This window comes from Ailuropoda melanoleuca, chromosome 11 (assembly GCF_002007445.2).
Source record: "Ailuropoda melanoleuca isolate Jingjing chromosome 11, ASM200744v2, whole genome shotgun sequence".
NCBI classification, from domain to species: Eukaryota; Metazoa; Chordata; class Mammalia; order Carnivora; family Ursidae; genus Ailuropoda; species Ailuropoda melanoleuca.
The window spans coordinates 30492507-30501245 of NC_048228.1; the positions used below are offsets into that span (position 1 = coordinate 30492507).

The following is an 8739-nucleotide window of genomic DNA, read 5'->3' on the forward strand; positions in this document are numbered from 1 at the left end:
TCAATCTTATTAATTCTTTCAAAGAACCAGCTCCTAGTTTCATTGATCTGTTCCAATGTTTTTTTGATTTCTATTTCATTGCTTTCTGCTCTAATCTTTATTATTTCTCTTCTCCTGCTGGCTTTAGGCTTTATTTGCTGTTTTTTTTCTCCAGCTCCTTTAGGTGTAAGGTTAGGTTGTGTATTTGAGAGCTTTCTTGTTCTTGAGAAAGGCTTGTATTGCTATATACTTCCCTCTCAGGACCACCTTTGCTGCACCCCAAAGATTCTGAACTGTTGTGTTTTCAATTTTATTTGTTTCCATGAATTTTTAAAATTCTTCTTTAATTTCCTGGTTGACCCGTTCATTCTTTAGTAGGACTTTAGCCTCCATGTATTCGAGTTCTTTCCAACTTTCCTCTTGTGACTGACTGCCAGTTTCAAAACATTTTGGTCTAAAAATATGCAGGGAATAATCCCAGTCTTTTGATACGAGTTGAGACCTGATTTGTGACCCATGGTCTATTCTGGAGAATGTTCCATGTGCACTCGAGAAGAAAGTGTATTCCATTGCTTTAGGATGGAATGTTCTGAATGTATCTGTGAAGTCCATCTGGGCCAGTATGTCATTCAAAGCCTTTATTTCCTTGTTGATCTGCTTAGATGGTCTGTCCATTGCAGTGAGGGGGTGTTAAAGTCACCTACTGTTATTGTATTATCAAATGTGTTTCTTTGATTTTGTTATTAATTGGCTTATATAATTGGCTGCTCCCATGTTAGGGGCATAAATATTTACAATTGTTAGATCCTGTTGGATAGACCCTTTAATTATGACACAGTGTCCTTCCTCATCTCTTATTACAGTCTTTGATTTAAAATCTAATTTGTCTGATAGAAGGATTGCCACCCCAGCTTTCTTTTGATGTCCATTAGCATGATAAATTGTTCTCTACCCCCCTCACTTTCAATCTGGAGGTACTTTTGGGTCTAAAATGAGTCTCTTGTAGACAGCATATCGATGGGTCTTGCTTTTTTATCCGCTTTGATACTCTGTGTCTTTTGATTGGGGCATTTAGCCCATTTACATTCAGAGTAACTACTGAAAGTATGAATTTCGTGCCATGGTATCGTCTGTAAAGTCACTGTTTCTGTATAAATCTCTGTTCCTTTCTGGTCTATGTTACTTTTGGGCTCTCTCTTGACTTAAAGGATCCCCTTTAGTATTTTTCATAGGGCTGGTTTGGTGATCACAAATTCTTTTAGTTTCTGTTTGTCCTGGAAGCTTTTTATCACTCCTTCTATTTTGAATGACACCCTAGCTGGATAAAGTATTCTTGCTGCATATTTTTCTCATTTAGCACCCTGAATATATCATGCCATCTTTTCTGTCCTGCCACGTCTCTGTGGATAGGTCTGCTGCCAGTCTAATGTTTCTACCCTTGTAGGTTACAGACCCCTTATCCCCGAGCTGCTTTCAGGATTTTCTCTTTGTCTTTGAGATTTGCAGGTGTCACTATTATATGTCGGGGTGTTGACCTATTTTTATTGATTTTGAGGGGGGTTCTCTGTGCCTCCTGGATTTTGATGCCTGTTTCATTCCCCAGAGTAGGGAAGTTCTCCACCATAATTTGTTCCAATATACCTTCTCCCCCCCCTTTCCTCTTCTTCTGGGATCCTAATTACTCTAATGTTGTTTCACTTTATGGTATCACTTATCTCTCAAGCTCTCCCCTCATGATCCTCTACTTGTTTATCTCTCTTCTTCTCAGCTTCTTTATTCTCCACATTTTTGTCTTCTATATCACTAATTCTCTCTTCTGCCTCATTTATCCTAGTAGTTTGGGCCTCCATTTTTGATTGCATCTCATTAATAGCTTTTTCGATTTTGACTTGCTTAGATTTTAGTTCTTTTACTTCTTCAGAAAGGGATTCTCTAGTGTCTTCTATGCTTTTTTTCAAGCCCAGCCAGTATCTTTATAATTGTTATTCTGAACTAAAGCATCTTACTTATGTCCATACTGATTAGGTCCCTGGAAGTCAGTACTGCCTCTTGATCTCTTTTTTGAGGTGAGTTTTTCCATCTTGTCACTCTTGCAGCAAGTGGTCGCTTTTCTATTTGTAGAGTTGCAGCTATTCTTTTCTTGGGTCTCTGGTTGTTCAGAATAATTTCCTGAGACCAGACAAAACTAAGGTCTCCTACTCCTTTGCCATCTTGGACCCTCTCAACTAAGTAGTTTAAAAAACACATTTATCTCTTACAGTAATGGAGGCTGGGGAGTCCAAGATCAGGGTGCTGGCAGATTTGGTACCCAGTTAGGGCCTGCTTCCTAATTCACAGATGGCCATTTCCTCAATGTGCCATCACAGCAGACAGTGCAAGAGAATTCTCTGGAGTTTCTTTTAAAAGAGGGCTCCATTGTCATGACCTAATTAGACCCCATAGGCCCTACCTTCAAATACCATCATATTGGAGATTAGGTCTCAACATATGAATTTTGAGGAGACTCAAACATTCAGTCTCTAGCAACCCTATTTCCAAATAAGGTCACATTCTGAGGTCCTCGATAGCCAAGTAGTTTGGATGCTATTTAACCCAGTACATACAGTAAGTACATATTTAGTTTTGTTAGAAACTGCCAAACTATTCTCCAGCATGGCTGTACCATTTCATGTTCCCACCAGTGATGCATGTGTAATCCAGTTTTTCCATATCCTTGTTAGCACAGTATTATCACTATTTTTAGTTTTAGCTGTTCTAATAGATGTATAGTTCTAATAGGTATATATATTATGGTTTTAGCTTGCATTTCCCTAATGACTAATGATGCTGAACTCTACTGAAATAGATGTTTATGTATTTTGCTAATTTAATAATGAATTTTTTTTTATTGTTGAGTGTTGAGAGTTTTTCTATGTATTCTAGATCTAAGGCTATAGTTGATTATATGGTATTTTTGTTTGTTTGTTTGTTTGTTTTGATGATATGGTTTACAACCATTTTCTCCCAATCTTTAGCTTATCTTTTCATTCTTTTAATAAGATCTATTACAAAGAAAAAATTTTTAATTTTGATAAAGTCCAATTTACATTATTTTCTTTTATGGATTATGATTTTGATGTTAAGTCTAAGAACTTTTTATCAAACCCAAAGTCTTGAAGTTATTCTCCCATGTTTTCTTCTAAAAGTTTTATAGTTTTATGCTTTTGTGTTTATACCCATGATCCATTTTGAGATAGGTTTTTATACAGTATAAGGGTGAGGTTGAGGTTCATTTTTTGCTTATTAATGTATAATTAATCCAGGACCACTTGTTGAAAAGATTACTCTTCTTCCATTGAATAGCTTTTATACTTTGTCAAATTGGATGTATTTGTGTTGGTCTACTTTTGGATTTTCTATTCTGTTCTATTGACATCTATGTGTCTATTTGTCCACCAATACCACTCCATCCTGATTACTGTAGCTAGATGGTAAGTACTAAGATCAGGTAGAGTAAAACCCCCCACTTTAATTCTTCTTTTTCAAAATTGTTTATTCCAGTTTCATTGACTTTTCATATAAATTTCAGAATAATATTGTCTATATCTACAAAAAATTGCTGGAATTTTAATAGGAATTTTGCTAAATATGTAGATCAATTTGAAGAGAATGACATCTTTACTATATTACTTCAAAACTTTTGAAATTCAATTTTCATCCCACAATGACTGCCCAAAAATTACTTCGAGAAATGGAGGTTTTTATAGACATTTTTGCATTCTCTTTCCTTGACTCTCTTTTTTACTGCCTTTGCATATGACATTTAAAAAGAAAGTTTTTTTAAAAAAGCATACTCATCATAGTAAATGCTTACATTTACTTTCAAAAAGCCAATGACTTCTGTTGTAGTAGTAACCAAAATTATTATTTCCATATAATCCAAATCAATACGAAATGCCAGATTGGCTCAATAACTATTAGAACTTTTGCAACCCACCTGGAACATACAATAGCAAAAAACTAATCCTGAAATATGCTGAGAATATTTCAGATTTGTTTAATTGAGGATTAAGTGAAATATGGTCAAAGTTTTTAGTAGAGATCATGGCTTATAATAATCATTTAAAATTATAGCTATAAATAGCAGAAGAAAAAAAATTATTATGTATAGTACCTTACATACATCACTTCATGTGATCCCCATAACACTGAGAGGTAGGTACTACTTTGGTATTTTAGAGGAGAGAAAACCTAGACCTGGATATATATAGAATTGGCCAAATTAATGAAGCTAATAAGCAGAGCAGCCAGAATTGAGATCTAGGTCTTCTGACACCACAGACAATAGCTTTATACCATACCATATAGTCTCTCGAAGGCTGACATATGTAAATTACTTAAAACTATTAGATAGTTACCATCATAATTATCATTATCATCATCATTACTGCTCTGTTATCAAGAAGAATGATTGCTCTCAATGGCAACACTGAAGAGCAAAAGAAATTTTGAAGCACTGTTAAACTCTCTAAAGTTTACTATGCATAAGTAAGTAAAATAAACCCTATGACATGAGCAATATATATAAAATGATATAATATTCAATGATAGTGAAGTTATAAGATTTGCACTTGTGTTTAATGCTTCTAGGAATATAAACTGCTCCAAATTTTCTAGAAGCAAAAATCTTCATCAGGAATTCCATGATCACATTGTGGCAAAACTTCCAATTATTACCATGATGGAGCATTTATATGAGGCTGAACCTCCCACTGACCATAACTACAAACACTGGACAATGTATATAACACAACCATACAATCTTAACTTTGAAAAAATAAAATTTATTTTTGTAGAAAAAGTTCTAAAATATTTAGTGATTAATAAGTAATGTGGTTATAAGAATTTTTATTTTTTCCTTTATGCTTCCTATATTTTCTAAATTTTCTAAAATGAGCACATATCACTTATAATAAGAAAAAATATTACTTTAATAGAGAGACATGATAAGCATCTTGTCTAAACATCAACTACACCGAAGATGATAGTTTAGGAAGAGAACGAAGTAGAAAAGAACAGTTCCACAGTAAACATTTCATTTCCAATCTCCTGAAGTTGAAGAGCTAACCATAGCTGAGAATCAAGTCTACAAATATTGCAGGGGTAGCAGACAGAGGAGGTTGAATTCTCAAGCTCAGCAAGTTGGCTCTGTCAAAGCCAAGAACCTAGGTGTGAATATCTAATGGCCAAAAAGAGGAGGATGAAGCTTTTTAAAAAGTCAGAAAAGGAACAACCAAATATTATGGCAAAAAACAGAAGAGGGTTGAACCACAAAATCAAAGGAAGAGTTTCAAGAAGGATATGACCAGAGGCACTGAACTGTCAGGATGACTGCTGGAAAATGGCCATTGGCTTTAGTGAAATGGAGTTCATGAATAAAATTCAAAATGGATGCTTCGATGGAGTGCTGAGGGTATAAAACAGGATGGCATGTGTGAAGGAGTGAGAGGAAGGTAAAGAAAAAGTGAGTGTGAAGAGTCTTTTCTTAAATTGTGTCTTCAATGATACGACTCTGGTTTACTGCTTTCTTTGAAGTCACTGCCAAACACCTACTGAAATACTGTAGAAACTCCTTGAAGCTATACAGTCCAAATTACTCAAATTTCAAAGTCAAATTATACATTGGCGTCCTCTAACTCAGATTATGAAGTCAAACTAAAATTATTCAAATATAAAAATCCACCCACAAATTCCCTATTACAGGCAGGACAATTAAAATTTCTCAAGGCCAATAAGCAGAAGCCCAGACTAATAGTATTTAGCTTTTAACACTTAACCCTCAATTCAGAGAGCCACATAAACATCCATCTTGACTCCCAGCAGAAGTTGGAAAGAGATATGGGAAAATGGAAAGTTTGTTTCTGTTTTTCTTCTTAATGGAAGAGGGATGACTATGTTAAAAAACTGAAAAGTTGGGGTGCCTGGGTGGCTCAGTCAGGGGAGTGTGTGACTCTTGGTCTCAGGGTTGTGAGACTGAGTCCCACGCTGTGTGTAGAGATTACTTAAAAAATAAAATCTTAAAAAAAAGAAAAAGCTGACAAGTTACACTGACAGAAGAAATCAGTAACAACGAGTTTCCTAAGCAGAGACAGATGACAGGGAAGAACAAGATGAGTAGGGATGCAGTTACATGACCATATAATACATTACATAATAGGCATCCAAGGAAGTTCTTTTCTGATAACTTCACTTTAATTCAATTAATCAATACTTACTGATATCCTACTATGTATCAGGCACCATTCCAGACACTTGGAATAGAAGAAAAATATTGAGATTCAAAGTCCCTATTCTCATAGAAATTGTATTCTAGAGTAGGGAGTAAGACATTAAGCACTAACAAATTTGGGAAATATATCAGAGGTAAAGCTGGCAGAAATTGTTAATGAAGTGGATATAGAAAGGGGAGGGTTTTGCCTGGAGCAACTGGGTGAATTTTCGGTGTACTGTAAGTTCATCTCTAGAGGGAAAGGGGGATGGAAAAAGATGGGGGGGTGTATAATGGTCAAATATTTGACACAAGTGTTCAAAGACTGACATTTATTTCAGGAAATTGGACAGCAAGTTGGCTAGGAAAATGATATATTGCCGAGCGCTACTGAGACTTCACTTCGTCTTGGTGATCCAGAATTTACACTGGAGCCAATCTGCCCTGTGATTTTCCCCAGCCACCTTCAGCTGCTCAGGGACATCAACATGGCTATGAAAACAGCTACCAAATTCTTCCACATCTCCACAAATTGGGCTAGGTTTCATTGGTCCAGGAGTGAGCACCAGACCCAAACTGAGCAGGGAGAGACTTCATTACATTTTTGGACTTAAAATGACAGACAGATTTGAACTCTCTAGTTGGAATTGTTAGATTTAAAAATTAAGTGGCTTTTTTGTGGCCATATTTCCCATGGCTGACAAAAGCAAGGCAGTGGTGAGAAGAGGCAATCAACACGCTGAGAGACACAGTAATAATAATAATAATAATCATAATAATAATCATAATAATAGATAATACCTATATGTAGGCCATGCTATGTACTTGGCACAATTCTAAACAACCGTCATTTGTTAATTAATGCTTATAACAAACCTATGAGGTAGAAACTACCATAGTCATCCTCATCTTAATGATGGGGAAACTGAAGTCTAGAAAGGTTGGATTTCTTGCCTTATGTCCCAGCATGTGAGAGGCAGAACTAAGATTGAATGCAGGTCTGTTAGTACTAGTATTCATGCTTTTAACCGCTTTGCTGCATTGCCTCACATAAGGAAGAGGGAAAATCCTACTGAAGTTGAATTGATTCAAGTTTCTGCTCCCAATTGCATTCCTGCCCTTGACCTTGTTTGGTTGTTCATTCCTTTCATGATTTCTTTTAAGTCAACATTTTCCCCCTTTGCCTTAAGTTTGTCCATGTTGAGTTTCAGTAACTTGGACAGAAAAGAGCCCTAATACAAAAATTGGGTCCCAGAAGGGAAATGGTTCACTGATGTGCCAGAACTGTGGAACTCACTGAGTGGAGGGGATTGAGAAGCACTGAAGATCCCACCATCCTTGATTTGGAAGATAGATTTATAGAAGAGCAATTAAATGGTCAATTATCACCTGTCATCTCAGGATTCAGACCACATGCCCACTAAAGCTCTAAATTTAGGCAACTTGGAAGAAAAAAACTTCCTAATGTTTTAGCCTTTAGCAAGATGCTTTGGGAAAGACAAACCCAAACTGGCCCTTCGGAAAAAAATCATTCACATCAGAACACTCATTCACTTCAAATCACAGTCAATCTTCTCAGACAATATTAAGCATCACATCATCCAAGCATTGCTGAATAGGAGCAATGTGTAGTTTCCAAGAGTAGTGCATGGATGCAGAAAGCTTCATGACCAGGGTATTGTAGAGCAAGGTTATTTAAGAAGAGAGAAGAACGAACAATCCTAAGTTCTTTCAACCCCATCCAAGAACCTCCATTCTTGTACCATCTTGCCCATAAAGGGGATACCTCCCTATATAAAGCATTGTCACCTGACATGCCTCCTGAGAACATTCTCCTGGCCAGGTTTCAGAGCAAAGAAGCTGGGCCTCTCCACCCTAGCCCAGTTTCTGGTCTAAGTCTTACAGCAAGAGCTTCAAAATATCCTCTGGGGGATGGCAAGTCCCTACACGGCATGATAAAATAGAAGCAGTGTTAGGGTCAGGACCCTGAGAGAATCTCTGAATTATTAGGGATATAAAACCCTTCAAATGAAACTTATAAACAACTAACTAAAGGGTTAAGAGAGTTCCATCGCCAGAAAAAACTCCAAACCTAGAGAGCTACTAATTATTGAAGCATGTCCCAAATTACTCTCACGTCCATTCCTACCCAAATTACTCTCACCTTATAGTAGCTGTGAACTGTGAAGGTAATATGTTCTCAGCAGAGAAACTGCTACATTGGCCTCCTCCAAGGAAGCTCTGGACAAATAATGTCTAAGAGATGTGAATCAGGGGCAGCCTGAGTAGCCAACCAAAGAACTCACACTCTTACTCTGGAAATTTAATGAGTGGTGCCTTGATGCTTTCTTGTCTACTCTTTGCCTTGGTATCCTTATCTAGCAGAAACCAGAATAGCAAGGGTGGGGCCCAGAGTTACAAATTTTTAACAGCTTCCCACAATGGATTCTTTGCACTCTCATGTGGAGAAATACTGCAGTAAACAAATATTAAAAGATAAACATGATGATCAC

The 8739-nt window shown here is 36.5% G+C and overlaps 1 protein-coding gene across 1 annotated transcript in view; it reads right to left on the reverse strand.

Moving 5' to 3' along the window:
- C11H4orf17 (chromosome 11 C4orf17 homolog) overlaps positions 1-8739 on the reverse strand; it is a 292825-nt gene that overhangs the window by 147535 nt on the left and 136551 nt on the right. The gene's annotated exons all lie outside the window — the stretch shown is intronic.